Raw genomic sequence first — 18,742 nt, forward strand, 5'->3', positions numbered from 1 at the left:
ACATGGGGCACTGCGCCCCCAAATGCGCAAGTAAGAAGAGATAATTTTTCGGGCTCTCGTGTCCGTAAATGCATTCATATCATGCATCGCATAAACATCTCTTCATGGCATCATAATGAACATATCATTCCTGCATTTGTCTGTTATCATATTACAGCCTCACATTTTGCATGAGTCATGGCATCGTCATGCATATGCGTTCAACAAACTTTTTGATCTGAAAAAATTGCATACCATTTGTTTTCATGTTTGCTCATCCTTGCGTTTTCCTCTACAAAACAAAAACAAAAAAGGGGAAGCGTGAAACTTCACACTACATTCTTAGTTGCATGTGTTAGGCACCATGAGCCAACCATGTTGGGATCATAAACCCATTTCTAAAAAAAAAACACACGACAACAAAACAAAATAATTGAACATGGTACCTAATGCATGGTTAACTAGGAAATGGTGTTTCTTTGGGCATCTCAATTTCATAATTACATTTTCTGTGCACGGCTTAAAGTATGCCCGAGTCATTCATCCCTATGAGATGTTGTTGAAGTATTGGCGATCAGAATTGCCATTCCTTGGATTATAGGGTTGAACCAAGCTCATGCTTTTATAAAAAGGTTCATCAAGTCAAGTTGAAATATGGAAGTAATCGTCTTGCAAAATTGGGGCAAAAGATGAATCGAGTCACATCACTGCTTCGTCTACTGCCAAACATATTTAGGATTGTTGATGTCCTTGTTACTTCCAGTTTCCCCTTGACAAAGATGTCATGGACCATGTTGAAAATCTAAATTGATTCAACCCCATATCCTGCGTAAAAATTCGCAATCTTCAACTGTACATCATTCGCATACATCCATGCTTTTCATTGGTTGCATTGCTCGTTGCATTCTTTCCTTGAAAAATAAAATGAACTTAATCATTGTTATCAAAAAAAAAAAAAAAACATGCTTTACAGCGTCCTCACCGAACTTGTGCTAGAGCTAGAGTAATGGGTGAAGCAGAGGAGGTGCAAGAGAAGATGAAGGCCGACATGGAGGCCATGAAAGAGAAAATGGCCACAATGATGGAGGCCATGATGAGCATGAAGAAGATAATGGAAGCCAATGCGGTTATAGTTGCCGCTACTAGCGCTGTCGCTAAGGTGAACCCGATGCTCCCATCTGGCCTCAAGCAAATGAATCATCCAACCTCAAATATGGTAGGTAAAGATTTGGGAAGTACGGATGACCCCATGATGTGCAAATTCAAAACAAGCACGCCTTCCTGCCATATGTCTTGCCTCCCAAACTATACACCACCCAATGTGGCGTACATTCCCAATGAGGATGTGAATAACTCCACTCCCATACTCATTAAGAGCCAACAACCTCAATCTGATCATGCACATGTCTCTCGACCCATGGAGGAGACACATGAAATTCCCCACCACAATCTAGCCGACTTCGAGCCTTGCCTCGGATATGCCGCTGAAGGGCAAGCAGTTGGTGGTGTACCCCTGCAAAACACTTTGGAAGGCCCTCAGTATCATCCACAACCACAACCCTCACGTTCCACAACGGTTAAAAACCCTCATGACTATGGCAGAAATGGGAAAGAGGAAAGGCTCAGGGCCATTGAAGGAGGTAAAGATTATGCCTTTGCTAACCTAGAAGAGTTGTTCCTAGTACCCAATATCATCACCCCTCCCAAGTTCAAGGTGCTGGACTTTGACAAGTACAAGGGGACTACTTGCCCCAAGAACCATCCAAAGATGTATTGTCGGAAGATAAGGGCATACGCAAAGATGAGGAACTGCTAATACATTTCTTCCAAGAAAGTCTTACTGGGGTAGTTGTTACCTGGTACACTAACTTGGAACCTTCCCGAGTCCATACTTGGAAGGACCTAATGGTTTCCTTCGTTAGGCAGTATCAATACTATTCTGATATGGTTCTGGATAGGATGCAACTACAGAACATGTGCAAAAAGGGAGACGATAATCGTGATGGTAGACACATTATCGGTACTCTACTATGAAAAGATGGTGGGCTGCGCACCCTCAAAGCTTTGCAGATTTGGTCTTCGCCAGTGAAAGGATCAATGTGGGTCCGAAAAGAGGCAAATTTGATCATCCTACTAGGACGACTGAAAAAAAATGGGGCAAATGAAGAGGGTGAGGAAGAGGGAGAAACCCATGCTGTGACTGCCATTCCTATACGGCCAAGTTTCCCACCACCCAGTTATCCACAAAGGCCATCCCTAAATCAACCACAAAGCCTGTCTATCGCACTTCCAATGACGAACACCACCTTTAGCACAAACCAAAAACACCAACCAAGAAATGAATTTTGCAGCGAGAAAGCCTGTAGAATTCACCCCAATTCCAGTGTCCTATGCTGACTTGCTCCCACATCTACTTGATAAATCAATGGTAGCCATAACCCTAGCCAAGGTTCATCAACCTCCATTTCTCCGAGAATACGACTCGAACGCAACGTGTGCTTGTCACAGAGAAGCCCCAGGGCGTTCCATTGAGCATTGTAGGGCTCTGAAGCGTAAGGTGCAAGGTCTAATTGATGCGGGCTGGTTGAAATTTGAGGAGAATCGCGTGTAAATCCTGACATTGACAAGAGATGCCACACATGGGGCAATTTTGGAAGTTGTTGTTAGATGTCTCTAATGACTCATCAGGATTTCCAAGTTTATGCCATTATTGTAAACCACAGTTACAATGTTAAATGAAATGGATAAAGTTGATATCTTTGTCCCTCATCCTCTCACAAACGCATGTTTGCTTATTCAACTTTCACCGGAATGTGGGTGCAAGCCATTGGTCTGTTTGCTCAAGCGACCTGCGCTCCTGAGTGTTAACTTCCAAGACTGTTCCATCAGAGATTACTCGTCTTGCACGTTGGTGGGGGTGCCGTAAAACAACGAGTAAAGTTCAAAACAAATAAGTTTAAAAATAAACAAATAAGTTTCAAAATAAAAAAAAATAATAAGTTTTAAAATAAAAAATAAGAAAGGCATTTGATTGACTGTGTTTTCAAGTAAAAATATAGACGTTCATGTAACCTCATTTTGTCTTTTTAGAGAGAAGTGAGTTATCAAGAATAGGATGTTGGACAAATGGCCTCAGAAAAAGGGGGGGTTGAATTAAGATACAAAGACTATTCCCCAATTAAACTTTCACTCTCTCTTTGGATTAACAATACACACAGAGATAACCCTTCCCTTGTGTTCAAGAATCCCCTACAACAAGAGACCCACGGTCTCTTAATCCCTTTTCAGAAATAAGAAGAAGAGAAGAAGAGGTCTCTCTTAAAAGAGGTAGATTGTAAAATGAAGACCAATCAAAATTCCTTATTGAATATGCAAGTGGTTGACCAAGGAATCTTTTTGAGAGGATAAAACATTTTAGTTCAGAAAAACTCTTAATCTTTTAAGAGGATAAAGCTTTTTGGGCAATGAAAACTCCCTTTAAGTTCGTGTTTCCAAGTCACCTTTGATGGTCATTCATAAAAATTTGAATAGGTGTGACTCTTAGGAATTATATTATGAAAATCCCCGCTAGTAATCAATTACAAGACTTGTGTAATCGATTACAGGTTTTAAAAATTTGAATTAAAACATTTTCAACTGCTGGTAATCGATTACCAGAGAGCAAATCTCAATTTGAAATGATAGAATTCTTTGGTCAAACCTTTTGTTTGTTTGGAAACTTCTTCCTAAGATTCTAGAGATCAACTTGATCATATATCTTGATTTTCTTGGATTCTTGTCTTGAATGAAACTTAGAAGCACTTGATCCTTTAGCATCATCAAGACATCAAAACATCTTGCTTCTACATAGGAGTCATTTGACTTAATCCATCAACTGAAAAATCCTTCAACTATTTCTCGTCCTTGGAAAATTCTTTTTGCAAGAATCAACTGCTTCTTTCATTCTTCCTCACTACGAGGTTGTGAAAACAAGACAACAATTGGTACCTCTAAGCCCTACACTGGGGCAACGAAAGGCACTATGCAAAAACCTCAAGTGAACCTAGGGGCAGATTAGAAGTTTTCACCCAATAGGTTCCCAGCTACAAGGTCATGACGAAAGATAACAATTGGTACCTCAAAGCCTTACACTGGGGCAATGAGGGGCATCGTGCATGAGCCTTAGGTGAACATAGGGGCAGATCAAAAGTTCACACCCGTCGATGTTTTTAAACAAGAAAAAAAAAAAAGGGAGACAAGCCCTGGAATTTCAATAGATTGATTAAACATCAAACGGCTCCATTCCCGTCACTCCAAAACGGTCAAGTGACTAAATCAAACAGATCATACACTCTGAGGGAGTTCCCGGAGAGATTTGCAAAAAGATAGGATGAGGTTGCATGAATTATCACCTCTTTCAAAAGGACAGTCAATCTGTGTTTTCCAAAAAAATTAAATCAAAATCAAAATCACAAAATAGGGAAAGAATGTCATGAACATTGTACAATTTTCCATAACATTGCATTATTGCATACAAAGCCTGCATTTACTGCATCTCAAGATGAAGGTTGCATACATTTGCATCCCCAAAAAATCATCATGTTCATATTAGGTAATAAATGAATAGATGAGAGGCCCTCTCAAAGAGTCAACCTCTTGCTTTCTTGTAAGGTTAAAGTCCTTTGGTACTTGTACCTATTGGCTCGCCTTTAGAGGACTGCATGTCCTCACCTTCAGAGGGCTACACGCCCTCGCCATCAGAGGACTACACGTCGTCGCCTTGAGAGGACTACACGTCCTCACCATCAGAGGGCTGCACGCCCTCACCTCTAGAGGACTACATGTCCTCGCCTTGAGAGGGCTACACGCCCTCACCTTGGGTACTAGTTACCCTCACAGTTGAGAGGACTACACGTCCTCGCCTTCAGAGGGCTGCACGCCCTCACCTCCAGAGGACTACATGTCCTCGCCTTGAAAGGGCTACACGCCCTCACCTTGGGTACTAGTTACCCTCACCGTCAGAGGACTACACGTCCTCGCCTTGAGAGGACTACACGTCCTCACCACCAGAGGGCTGCACGCCCTCACCTCCAGAGGACTATACGTCCTCGCCTTGAGAGGGCTACACGCCCTCACCTTGGGTACTAGTTACCTTAACCTTCAGAGGACTACACGTCCTCGCCGTCAAAGGGTCATGTGCCTTCACCTTTGTAGGGCTACACGCCCTCACCTTCAGAGGACTTCACGTCCTCACCTTTAGAGGACTACACGTCCTCGCCATCAGAGGACTACATGTTCCCCATTTTCAAAGGGGGACATGCCCTCACCTTTAGAGGATTGCACGTCCTTGCCATCATAGGACTACACTCCCTCGCCTTCAAAAGGCGACACGTCCTGAACTTCAGAGGGCTACACGCCCTCGCCTTTAGAGGACTACGCGTCCTCGCTCTCAGGGGGCCCCATATCCACACCTTAAGATAATTTAAGGTCCTCTGCCCTTAAAAGCTTAACCGAGACTCGCGCTCCTGGTTAAGGGGCCAGTAGTTTCCTTTTATCAGTTTCTGGGCCACCCCCCTGATATTGGAGGAGGGCCAACTGTGCGAGCACAACCAGAGAGGGAGGCTATCACACAGCTACTATGCATACTGGGGCAAGATTTCACCCGTGCCGCTGCAAAGAGACGAGTGCGGATCATGCGCACCAACATGACCACTCTTACATAGATATAGATGACATTGCTACTTAGCAACATTCTGCCCAGCGACCGCAATGCCGATCTCCCCCTGTGGAAGTATCAGTTGGTCTGTGTCGTTCCGACATAGGTAAGTATGCATATGGTTCAATTGATTTCTGATGCCATCTATTATTTGCAGGGATCACACCCACAAAGACACCCAGTGGACCTGAAGAAGTCCAACAGGGCCCTGGGGTTTCCAGCTCTGGTTACGGGACTCTGTCGGCCCTACAGGGTGCCTGTTCCCCCCAGCAAGTTCATGTCGTCGTGGCATAGGTAAGTACGCACCTCCCCCCAACTAATTTCTGATGTCATCTATTGTTTGCAGGGATCGTGCCCGCAAAACACTCTGTGGACCCGGAGAAGTCCAACAGGGTCTTGGAGTTGCCAGCTCTAAATACGGGTCTCTGTCAGTTATAGGGAGTGCCTGTCGCCCCCAGCAAGGTCATCAGCCCCCCCCTACTAATCGAGCTTTCATCAAGAAGTACTGCGTCTCCAGGCAGGCGCAGGGCGAAACACCACATCAGCATTGGGATGGCCGGTAGCGGGCAATAGACACATCGCCACCACCTCTAGAGTTCACCTCTGCTCATCCACAAAAAGGTTTGAGTATTGCCTACACCACATGGCCGACCAATAGGCGACCAAGTCCAAAGCCAAAGGTAAGCAAAGTACTAGGTCAGTGACCGACAAGTCATAAGGCGTCCAGCTCAAGACGTTAAAGAAGCGCTACTAGGAGGCAACCTAGTACCTTTTGAATCTATGCTTGTTATTTGATCACTTTTTATAGTAGGACACACCTAGTTGCTCATGATCCTAAAGAATTTAAATAAAACGAGCACAAGCTCGGAAGGTAGTCATACCTCACAAAATATATATATGTATGGTAGAAAGATACCTTAGATATGCATGTATGTAAACAAAAAAACACTTCACAAAATATATATATGTATGTTTAGGTAGAAAGATACCTTAGATATGCATGTATGTAACAAAAAAATACTTCACAAAATATATATATATATATGTATGTTTAGGTAGAAAGATACCTTAGATATGCATGTATGTAAACAAAAACACACTTCACAAAATATATATATGTATGTTTAGGTAGCAAGATACCTTAGATATGCATGTATATAGCAAAAATACCTTACAAAACATATATATGTATGTTTAGGTAGCAAGATACCTTGGATATGCATGTATATAGCAATAATACCTCACAAAAATATACACATGTTTAGGTAGCAAAATACCTCATGAAAAAAAAAGGAAAAAAAAAAACAAAAACAAACGAGAAAAAGAAATGAACAAATGAAAAAAGAGAGGAAAAAGAAAAATAAGTTATCTAGCTGAAAAACCAACATGCTTTTGAAAGAGATCACTTCCAACTTTTCTTTGAAAAAATTCGCTGATCATAGCTAGTTTTTTTTTTAAAAAAAAAAATGTGTATACACCTGAAGGGTGAATGCTGTGAAGATTTTCCCAGACGCCCAAAATGGACTCGGATGAATGCACAAATGGATAAAAGAACATGTTTTGGAAACATTGGGTTGACTAAAAATGGAGGAAATGAATCCTGAGCCCTAGCATCACATGACCATAAAAAATTTGACACTTGAGTGTCCACATAGGTGCATGCATGACCAGTTTTGCATAAAGTTTCCAAATCATCATTTTTGCATTTGTGTCATGGAAATAATTGTTAGACAAGTGGCCTCAGATATCTTAAGAAGGGGGGGGGTTGAATTAAGATATTCCAAACTGTTTCCCCTAATTAAAAATCTATTTCACTTTTTACTCAAGTTATGAATTCCCTTAATGACAATCTTCTTAAATATTAATTCAAACGAAGCAACTTGAATATGAATATAAAGCAATAATAAATAAAGGAGATTAAGGGAAGAGAAAATGCAAACTCAGTTTTATACTGGTTCGGCCACACCCTTGTGCTTACGTCCAGTCCCCAAGCAACCCGCTTGAGAGTTCCACTAACTTGTAAATTTCTTTGATTTAAAATTTGGTCGCCTCTGATTTCCTCTTACTTTAAGAAATTTGTTGAATCTTTTTACAAAGAAACTTAGATCATCATCATCATCTGCATCATTATCCTGATCACTTTCTTCTTGAATTGAGGATGATGCTTTAAGAGCAATTCCTTTCTTTTTCTTGTCATTTTCTTCATTTTGGTGCAATCTCAATAGTTCCATCTCGTGTTCCTGCAACTTACCAAATAAAGTGGCAAGAGACATGTTAGACAAATCTCTTGATTCAGAAATAGCCGTTACTTTGGGTTGCCATTCTCTACTTAAACATCTTAGCACCTTGTTTATAAGATCTTCATTTTGAAATTCTTTGCCTAAGGCTGCTAGATGATTTACTATATGTGTAAATCTCTTTTGCATACTCTGAATATTTTCATTTGTATTCATTCTAAATAATTCATACTCATGAGTTAGTGCATTTATCCTAGATCTTTTAACATCTGTAGTTCCTTCATGTGTTAATCGAAGAGTGTCCCACATTTCCTTAGCACTCTTGCAATTTGAAACTCTGAAATATTCATCCATTCCTAGGGCAGATGTTATTATGTTTTTGGCTTTTAAGTTGTATTGTACTCGTTTTCTATCCTCTTCAGACCATCTATCTCTAGGTTTTTCTATGGTTATGCTTTCACTTGATGAACTACCATCTATTGAAACTCTTTCTACTGTGGTGGGTATATAAGGCCCTATTTCAATGGCTTCCCAGATATTTAGATCTATTGCCTCGATAAAAATTTGCATTCGGGTTTTCCAGTAGTGGTAACCCTCTCCATTAAAGATTGGAGGTCTATTAATAGAATTCCCTTCTGGAAATAAGGAATTTGCTGAGGCCATCTTTTTCTTGAAGCTTCTAAACTTTGTACAAGAATGAAGCTCTGATACCACTTGTTAGACAAGTGGCCTCAGATATCTTAAGAAGGGGGGGGGGGGGGGGGTTGAATTAAGATATTCCAAACTGTTTCCCCTAATTAAAAATCTATTTCACTTTTTACTCAAGTTATGAATTCCCTTAATGACAATCTTCTTAAATATTAATTCAAACGAAGCAACTTGAATATGAATATAAAGCAATAATAAATAAAGGAGATTAAGGGAAGAGAAAATGCAAACTCAATTTTATACTGGTTCGGCCACACCCTTGTGCCTACGTCCAGTCCCCAAGCAACCCGCTTGAGAGTTCCACTAACTTGTAAATTCCTTTTACAGGTTCTAAACACACAAGGACAATCCTTCCTTTGTGTTTAGAGATCCTTTACAACAAGAGACTCACAGTCTCTTAATCCCTTAGAGAATGAGAAGAAGAAGAGGAACAAATCTCTCTAGAAAGAGATGGATTTTACAGATTGAGCACTCAATTAATTCCTTAATGAATTGCAATTGAATTGGCCAAGGAATTCTTTAAGAGGATAAAATGAAATTGCTTTTTGAGAGGATAAACACTTTGTTGTTCTGAAAATCTCTGAGCAATTTCGTGTTTAAGTCACATATATATAGACCATTGGTGGTCATGAGTAAAGCCTTTGAAAAGTTGTGACTCTTGAAATAATTTTTCTGAAATTCCTGTCTGGTAATCGATTACAGTAATTGTGTAATCGATTACAGCTTTTAAAATTTGAATTAAAACGTTTACTAACTGCTGGTAATCGATTACCAAAATTGTGTAATCGATTACACAGTCTAAAATTTCGAATTCAAATTTTTATAGCTGTTATAAAATGTATTTGGCCACTGGTAATCGATTACCAGAGAGTAAAACCTTTGAAAAACACTTTTTATTTTAAATCACTTGGCCAAACCTTTGCTAATTCAATTAGGAATTCCCTTCCTAATATTCTAGTGATCATCTTGATGTTGTGACTTGTAATCTTGAAGTATTGTCTTGAATTTTAATCTTGAAAAGCCCATTTGCATCAATTGCAACACATCATCATGATCATCATCAAAACATCAAAGCCAATTGCATCTACAATAATGTGGGGCATCCCTTTTTATCCTTGAACCAAACCAAACCCTGATATGTATCATGTCTAGCCATTCTACAAGCCTTGAGCCAAAATCCTGACTCACCATAAACCTTACCCTTGGAAGCAAAAAAAAAGAAGGAAAGGAAATTTCCAATCAAAGAGAAAGCAAAAAAGGAAGGAAAGGAAATTCCCAATCAAAGAGAAAACAAAAAAAGGAAGGAAAGGAAATTCCCAATCAAAGAGTGGGAGAAAGAGAAAAAAGAAAAGAAAGGAAATTCCCAATCAAAGAGTGGGAGAAAGAAAAAAGAAAAGAAAGAAAATTCCCGACCAAAGAATGGGAGAAAGTAAAAAAGAAGGAAGCTCCTGGTCAAAGAAACCAGAAGAAATGTGCAGAGAGGTCTTTGGACCAGACAATATCTGAACAGTACAGAATTGTCATCAAATGAACAAAAGAAAGAAAAGGAAACCATGACCTAAAGTGGTCTTCTCCCTTTGATTACCAACCAAAATCCTGTGCGTCGGTGACTTGTTCACCTCGCGCAAAACCAAAACAGAAAAATCAAAAGCCAAAAACACACAAAAGCCGAAAAACCCATCAAAAGAACCCATTCCCAAGGGAAGTCCTATTGATCCATGATCACGCATGTAATTTTTGATTTGATAGGAAATAATTTGCAAAATCAAGTCATGACATATCTATGGTTCGAAATTAGGATAAAACACTTACCTGTGCGAGTTTGATACACTTTGAGTGGATTTCTTCTATTTTTGTCGAACCCAGTGTTTCCTCTAAATGGTCATTTAGAAACGAAATGCTAACATCCAAAATCTCATTTATGGTTATGGGGGATTTCATCAACATACTCTCCTTCCCAAGTGGACGCATTGTTTTTCACTCAAAAAAGCATATGCTGCTCTAATCAGTTGGAATATCTGTCTCTTTGCTAAAGCATGTTTGCATTTTAGTAGAGAAAACACCGAGACTTTTTCAAGCCTCACAAGTTATCCAGGACTACGTAAGTCTGAGTTCCTCATTGGAGGATACGTAGGAGCAAGAGCCTCGCTTTTGTCGACCGCACCGCTTTTTACGGTTATCCGCACCCTTTGTCATCTAAAGGCGACGGGCCCGATGACACGCGAAGACAAAATTTGGTCATTCTGCACCCTTGTGTCATCCAGAGGCGGCGGGCCCGATGACACGCGGAGATACCTTACGGTTATCCGCACCCTTTTGTCATCCAGAGGCGGCGGGCCCGATGACACGCGGAGATACCTTACGGTTATCCGCACCCTTTTGTCATCCAGAGGCGGCGGGCCCGATGACAAGCAGCGGCCAATGTGGTCATTCTGCACCCTTGTGTCATCCAGAGGCGGCGGGCCCGATGACAAGCAGCGGCCAATGTGGTCATTCTGCACCCTTCGTCAATCGCGGCCGACAAGCCCGTTGACATGCGGAGATTTACATCATCTTCCGCACTTACAAGATCTGTCACACTGACTTTTGAGTCATGCTGACGGGCGGAAATACCCGAGTGGTTATCCGTATAAACATTCTTTTGCTATCTGTAAGACAGAACGCTTGATAGCATGCAGAGACTGACATAGTCTTCTGCACCTTTTGTTCCTCCGGGAACAACAAGTCATTTACATGCGGAAATTTTATGGTCACCCGCGACTCTCGTCAACCGAGAGGAACGAAATTAGTGTCATACCCTAATTTCGTCCGGGGACCTTTGCTTGATGACATGCGACCTTTCTTTGGTCCTTGTGAGGTGCTTGGCACCCATCATTAGGCAATTTGTGAAATTCCGGGAACAACAAGTCATTTGCATGTGGAGATTTTATGGTCACCCGCGACTCTCGTCAAATCGAGAGGAACGAAATTAGTGTCTTATCTTTACTTTCCTTTTATCTCCAATAAAAGATAAGTAAAGAGGGGCAACTGTCATACCCAAATTTCGTCTGGGGACCTTTGCTTGATGACATGCGACCTTTCTTTGGTCCTTGTGCGGTGCTTGGCACCCATCATTAGGCAATTTGTGAAACTCCAGGACATGCCGGAAAACCAAAAAATATTGATGCACAATCCGTAAGTTTCCGTGACACACCGGAAATCAAATGGAAGCATCGTTGCATAATTAAGTGAGGTTCCGTAATATTCCGTAAGTCAAAAAGGGGATGATTATGTAATCCGCAAGGTTCCGTAACATTACGGAAAGAAAACAAGTATCGTTACGAAATTCGTAAATTTCCGTAACTTTACGAAAAAAGAATCACCAAAAAAAGCAGAGGGAGGTGTACTTAGTAAAAATGGGGGTGCAAATAGCACCCAGGCCCACTTGGGCCCTCCAGAATATTCCTCCAGAAGGCTGTTGCTTCTGGAGGAAGCAACCTGGCTCGCCTGGGCGAGCTGAGCTCGCCTGGGCGAGCTGGGCGGCAACCACCTCCCCTATTTTGCTATAAATAGGGGAGGAAGTGAAGAAGAAAAGGGTTGAGCCCCTTAGGCACTTCTCTCTCTTCCGAATTTGCTTGGAAAAATTGTTTCCGTGAAGAAAATCTAAGCCGAGGCACTTCCGAAACGTTTCCGAAACGTTTCCGTAACATTTTCCGTGAGGAATTTCGCGAAGGTTTTCGACCGTTCTTCGACGTTCTTCATTCGTTCTTCGATCTTCAACAGGTAAGTACCTCAAACAAGCTTTTCGATTCATTCTATGTACCCGTAGTGGTCCACATTGTGTTTCGTGCATTTTTATTCTCGTTTTGTTTACTTTCTATACCCCCCTCTTGACGTGCTTAAGCCATTTTACTTAAGTCATTTCTCGCTTAACTTAAAAATAAAATAAATTTCCACCGAACGTTTGAATTGTATTATCCGTTAACTTCGGTTAAAATAAATTCCGACCGTTCGGTCGTGCCGTAACCACGTTGGAAATCAAAAAAGAGGTAAAAAATAATATAATAATAAAAAAAACATCTTTTAGTAAAATAAAGCGGAAAATCAATCGGACGTTTTCTCTTTGGGATTTCTCATTCTTAATCGAATTGATTAATAACTAAAGTGAAACTAAGGCTAAAATCAACTCGCCTAGTCAAGCTCGTCCATAAAAATAGGCTTTTGAAGTTTGTCATTTCAATTTCTCACTAAGTAAAATGGATCATTTTTAAGGTCCAACGCCTTAAAATGATCACCACTTAAGTAAAAAAGAATCACGTGATAAGAAAGAACTACGTAGGTCTGATTTCCTCATCGCAATTGAGGATACGTAGGAGCAAAAGCCCCGCTTTTGTCGACCACCCCAAGAGATCGTTAATGGTCCAATGCCTTAACGTTTCTCTCCTTTCAAAAACAAGAGATCGTTAATGGTCCAATGCCTTAACGTTTCTCTCCGTTCAAAAAACAAGAGATCGTTAATGGTCCAACGCCTTAACGTTTCTCTCCTTTCAAAATCAAAAGACCGTTTAATGGTCCAACACCTTAAATGACCTTTTGTTCAATAAAAACATATTTTGCAAAAAAGACAAAAACAACTTATTCAAACACTTTGTTCCAAAAGAACTACGTAGGTCTGATTTCCTCATCGCAATTGAGGAATACGTAGGAGCAAAGGGAAACACCCTTGTCGACCACAAAAAGAGGAAAATATAAAAAGGGTATAAAGGATATAAAGACATAAAAAGGGAACATAAAAAAATCAAAGTCATGTTTGCACATTCGATTAAAGGCTGCCGTCCCTTGGGACGGACGTGTGGGGTGCTAATACCTTCCCCGTGCGTAAATACAACTCCCGAACCTTTCACTTAAAAGTTCGTAGATCGCGTCTTTTCCGGTTTTTCCGACGTTTTCCTCAAATAAACGTTGGTGGCGACTCCGCGCGTATTCCTTTCGTGGAACACGCATCCCGCGAGTCATGCGTCGCCCTCCCGCCGAAGGGTAGGTTGCGACACTAAGGCTTGGAGAGCATCAGCTATCACACGATCATTCCGTCTAGCCATCTCTCCATATATACACCAGGAAGTGAGACATGGAAAGAATACACACAAGAAAAAGAACAACATAAAAATCACAAGCATCACAAGTCCCTACTTGGTTACTTTTGAGAGTTGATGCCTCGAGAAAGTATTCCTCTAAACTAATCCCCTCTCGAGACATTAACACTCACTTTCCATCATTTGTATTTCCTGATCGCTTGCCATATCATCCCATTGCACTTCACAAATTATACACATGGCCAGTCTGATAACTCATGACACGACATTGAAATTCATGGTATAGCAGACATCAGGAAACCAAACATGTTATGACTACAGCAATCAAATTTCTATAACACATAGAAACACAACAAAGTGAATAAGTTCTAATTGCAAACAACAGACATCAAGCATTCAACAAGGCAACCACAAAATGCACAGAAAAACAAAGTAGACTCACAACTAATTGGCCGAAAAGGTTCAACCGGCTCTGATACCACTAATGTAACGACCAGCCTCATCGCTATGGTATCACCATTCTAATCCCCGAGAATTTCAAATTTTAAATGAAAACTCCCTTAATTTGCTTATGAAAAATAAAAGTAATTTTTGTCTCGACATACATTAACCAAACAACACACCATTACTTAGGTGAATATATATATATATATATATATATATATATATATATATATATATATATATATATATATATGTATGTATGTATATATATAGGAATAGTAACACAATACACGTCATACACATGATGGAAATTAAACTTGTTCATACATATAATTAAATACATGATTTACATCTTTAGTTCAACAAAAGAATCATGAACCAACTATGGAGGAGTTGATTAACAAAACACAACTCTCTCCCAAAAATATCCCAACATCATCACGTCGGCTCAGCGGCTCCACATCAGAATCTCACTTCCTTCACCCTACTGCTATCATTCTGCTCCCACGAACAAGGTTTGCGATCATCACAAGTATCAACCACACGATACAAAATTGCAAGGGTGAGTTCATTATAAAAAGAACTAATACTAAATTCAAATAATCACAATTAGTAAGAAAACATAGGCAAATATCATGAGCTTACACAACATTCATTAATCAACACACACACACTCAACAAATATTCATCACTCGTACATAGTTCCAATCAATTATGCTTAGAATGATGCAACCTCAACTCTCAGATGCAATGTGGTACCATCCCCAAGGAAATAGCCTAAGCGTGTCCACGCGACACTCTCACTTAGGAAAACAGGCAACTCCCCCTCCCCCCCCCCCCTCCCGACGGTGATTAGCCTAAGTCACAAAGGAGTTCCAAACTGAGTGGCACACCCCCTAGTACAAGTATTCCTCCTCGCAAGGAACTACAAGTACTTACTGGCAAAGTGTATACTATTTTCATGTCATATGAGGTATGAAACATGGGCACCATCAAGTACAATGACCATGGATGAATTTAAGATCCTAAGCCATCCCCTCCAGAGATGCTTAAACTCTTTAACCACTTTATTTTCCCCCACCAGGGACATCTGACAAGGTCAATGCATCCCCCCACGAACATACACAACATCCAACGTATAAAACATGGGCACCATCAAGTACACTGACCATGTATGAATTAAAGATCCTAAGCCATCCCCTCCAGAGATGCTTAAACTCTTTAACCACTCTATTTTCCCCCACCAGGGACATCTGACAAGGTCAATGCACCCCCGCATGAACATACACAACATACATCATCACAATGTATTTTCAACATCATCAACGTTTCATTTCAATATCACTTTCAATATCAACTTCTTCTCATCTCAATGGCATTATCAACAACAACAACATCATTTCATATTAACATAATCATCAATAACAACATCAACTCATGTTAACATGATCGTCATTAACAACATCATCTCACATCAAATTATCATAAATATCAACCTCACCACATGTCAATCAAAGTCATCAATGGCAACATCAACAGTAAGTCGCATTCCACACACACACACACACATATATCATGCATGATATTCACACTCCCCAGGTCTTCGAACAACACAAGTCTAATAAAGACAATAATGTTATTCATCAACAATAGACATATCGCATCCCATTAGTTAAAAACATCATTTTCTAGAAACATCAGCATGCAACAAGGATAGGCACCATAGTTAGGTTCCCTGACCCTAACTATGGTATCAAAAATGATAAATTTATAATAAACTCCCCTCACCTATCATGAGCTCTCCGCCAGTTCCTCTTCGCGTCACACAAAGGTCTCTCTTGTTCACGCATGTCAATCCAAATGCAAGTCTCTATATGTCAAATTGAAGGAAATTTAATATAGGTTTCAGAAAAAAAGTTAATAACAATATTCAGGGTCAAATACCCCTGTCAAAACATAAAGGGTTGAGGGGTGTTTCGGATTTCTACAAAATGGAAACAACATTTTGAAATTCCGATCACGCCAATGTGACTGGGGTTCAATGAAAGTCACAAAAATAACATCAATGTTGTAAAAAGATAAATTTTACAATGTTTCAATCTCTAGGGGTTTTCAAATGAAGTGTAAAACACCCTATTACAGTACCCAACACACAAGGTACACTAAGAGGAAATCAAACTAACTAGGAGAAGGGTTTAGAAATCAAGATTACGTCGGAGAAGCTATGAAATGGAGGATTGGGGGATTTTCTCTACCGAATCCTTAAGGAGGATTCTGAGGATTCTGCTTCGATTAAAGTGTTCCTCTTGGTGTGGGTCTTCAATGGCAAGCAACGGTGGCTCGTGGCGGCCACTGGTGGTCGTGGGTGGTGGAAAAATGGGGTTTTAGGGTTTGGCTGGCGTTTTGGAGAAGAGGAGAGTGAAAAATAATGTTTTTCACGCTGAGGAACGTATTTATAATCTGCAGATCTCGCTTAGCTAGCTCATCTCACTAAGTTGGAGTCCACTTTTCGTGCTTAGCAAGAGAATTTGGGCTTAGCGCAACTTCCCCTGCACTAGGGCTCGCTTAGCGGGCTGAAACTCACTCAGCGCAATTCCCTCTCGGGTTGGAATTGCACTTAGCGTACCTGTGCTCGCTCAGTGCAATTTCCTCTTTGGTTGGAATTGTGCTTAGTGCGCCATTCTCACTTAACGAGAGACCAAAATTTGTTATTTCAAAATCCCAATGATAAGACTATGGAAACATGTCTTAGAAAGCTCCAGACAAAATCTGAAGATGATCCAACGGTTAACGAATCCGGGATCGCGATTTTACTGAACTAGGTTTAGGTAAAATTTGAAATCTCATAATTTCAATTGATCTCAACAAAACTCCACATAACTCATCATCCACATCAAGAAATTCACACATGACTAATTCAAGTCATACCTTAATTCATTCAAGTCAACAATATAGTCAAATAACATGATAAATACAATTAAACATCAATTTATAACTAGTAATATTTTAGTGTGTTACAGATGTCGCCACTCAAAAACGCCAAGATTTCCAGCCTGTTATAGTTAAAAAGCCTACGCCTTTCCCTTACAAGAGCGATAAGACGGTGCCATGGAAGTACGCCGCACAAGGGCTCGATGGAAAGAAAGATGCGTTCATCGTACATGTTAAAGATGATTTGTCCTTCGCTAAGGTCACAAACATATCCGGTACGAGTGGCATGACTCGTAGTAGATGAATCTTCGCAGCACCCGAACTACTAGTGCGGTTCAAAGACCTAAAAGGGAAGGTGTCGCAACCTACCCTTCGGCGGGGGTGCAAAAAGGCCAAAATAGATGGGCCTAGGAGCATCTTCCGAAAAGGAAAATGCATGGAGTCGCCACCAACGTTTATTCGAGGAAAACGTCAGAAAAACCAAAAAGAAAGGTCGAAGGTCTACATATTTTGAAAATGAGGGTTCGGGAGTCGTTTACTCACGGGGAAGGTATTAGCACCCCACACACCTATCACAATGGATGGAAACCTTTAATCGAGTGTGCAAATCATGACTTCAAAATTGTGTATTTTCCCTTTTTTATTTTTCATTATTTTTTGGGGTCTACAAGGGTGTTTCCCTCGCTCCTACATATCCTCAGGTGCGATGAAGAACTCAGACCTACGTAGTTCTTTTAAAGCAAGAATGTTACGCGTAGAGTTGATTTTAGACTTTTGAAAGGTATATTTTAACCGATAAAAGTAAAAGAGACTGTTAAGGCGTTGGACCTTGAACGGATTCAAGCAATTTTTATGGATAAAAGCTTGATTATGTGTTGATTTTAACTTTGGTTTCACTTGGTTACTTTCAAACTCATTAAAAGATGGCTTGCAAAGTAAATAACCAGCTGATATATCGAGATTACGACACAAACGATCAATTAGAATTTTATTTTACAATGATTAAGTGAGATTATGGCACAAACGATCAGTGGAAACTCGCTTTACAATGATAAAAAAAGGGATTACGACAAAAATAATCAGTCGAAACTCGCTTTACATAAAGAAATAAAATTACTGATGGTAGAAGAATGAAGATGAAGATGTGAAAAGCAAGAGTGGACCCCTAAGGGTACATAGAATGAATTCAAAACATCAAAATGAAAAACTAACCATTTGGCGAACGAAGAACGGTGAAGAACGACATTGGAATCGATCACAAAAGCGTTTTGGAAGCACCTCGGCCTCATTTTTTCTTTTTCTCATTAATTTCACTAAAATGCTCTCAAATTAAGAAGTTGCACCCTTCTCTTCAACCCCCTCACGCCTATTTATAGGAAATGAGGGGTGGAGGTTGAACAGCAGCTCGGCCAGGCGAGCTAGTTGCTTCCTCCAGAAGTAACCTTGCGAGCTGGTTACTTCAGCCCTAAGTTTTCTGGTGGCTCAGGCGAGCCTGAGGCTAGCCTGGGCAAGCCAGAGGCCTCAAAAAGTCACCAAATGACCATTTTGGCCTCCCTTTTGGGTATTTTTTGCATTCTCTTCTGAAACGTCAAAAAACCTTACAGATTGTGCGAGAACTGGTGTTAAGCAGCTCAATATGGCTGGCAACAATCAAAACTTTAGCAAATGATCGTCCC

Source organism: Glycine max, chromosome 7, assembly GCF_000004515.6.
Source record: "Glycine max cultivar Williams 82 chromosome 7, Glycine_max_v4.0, whole genome shotgun sequence".
NCBI classification, from domain to species: Eukaryota; Viridiplantae; Streptophyta; class Magnoliopsida; order Fabales; family Fabaceae; genus Glycine; species Glycine max.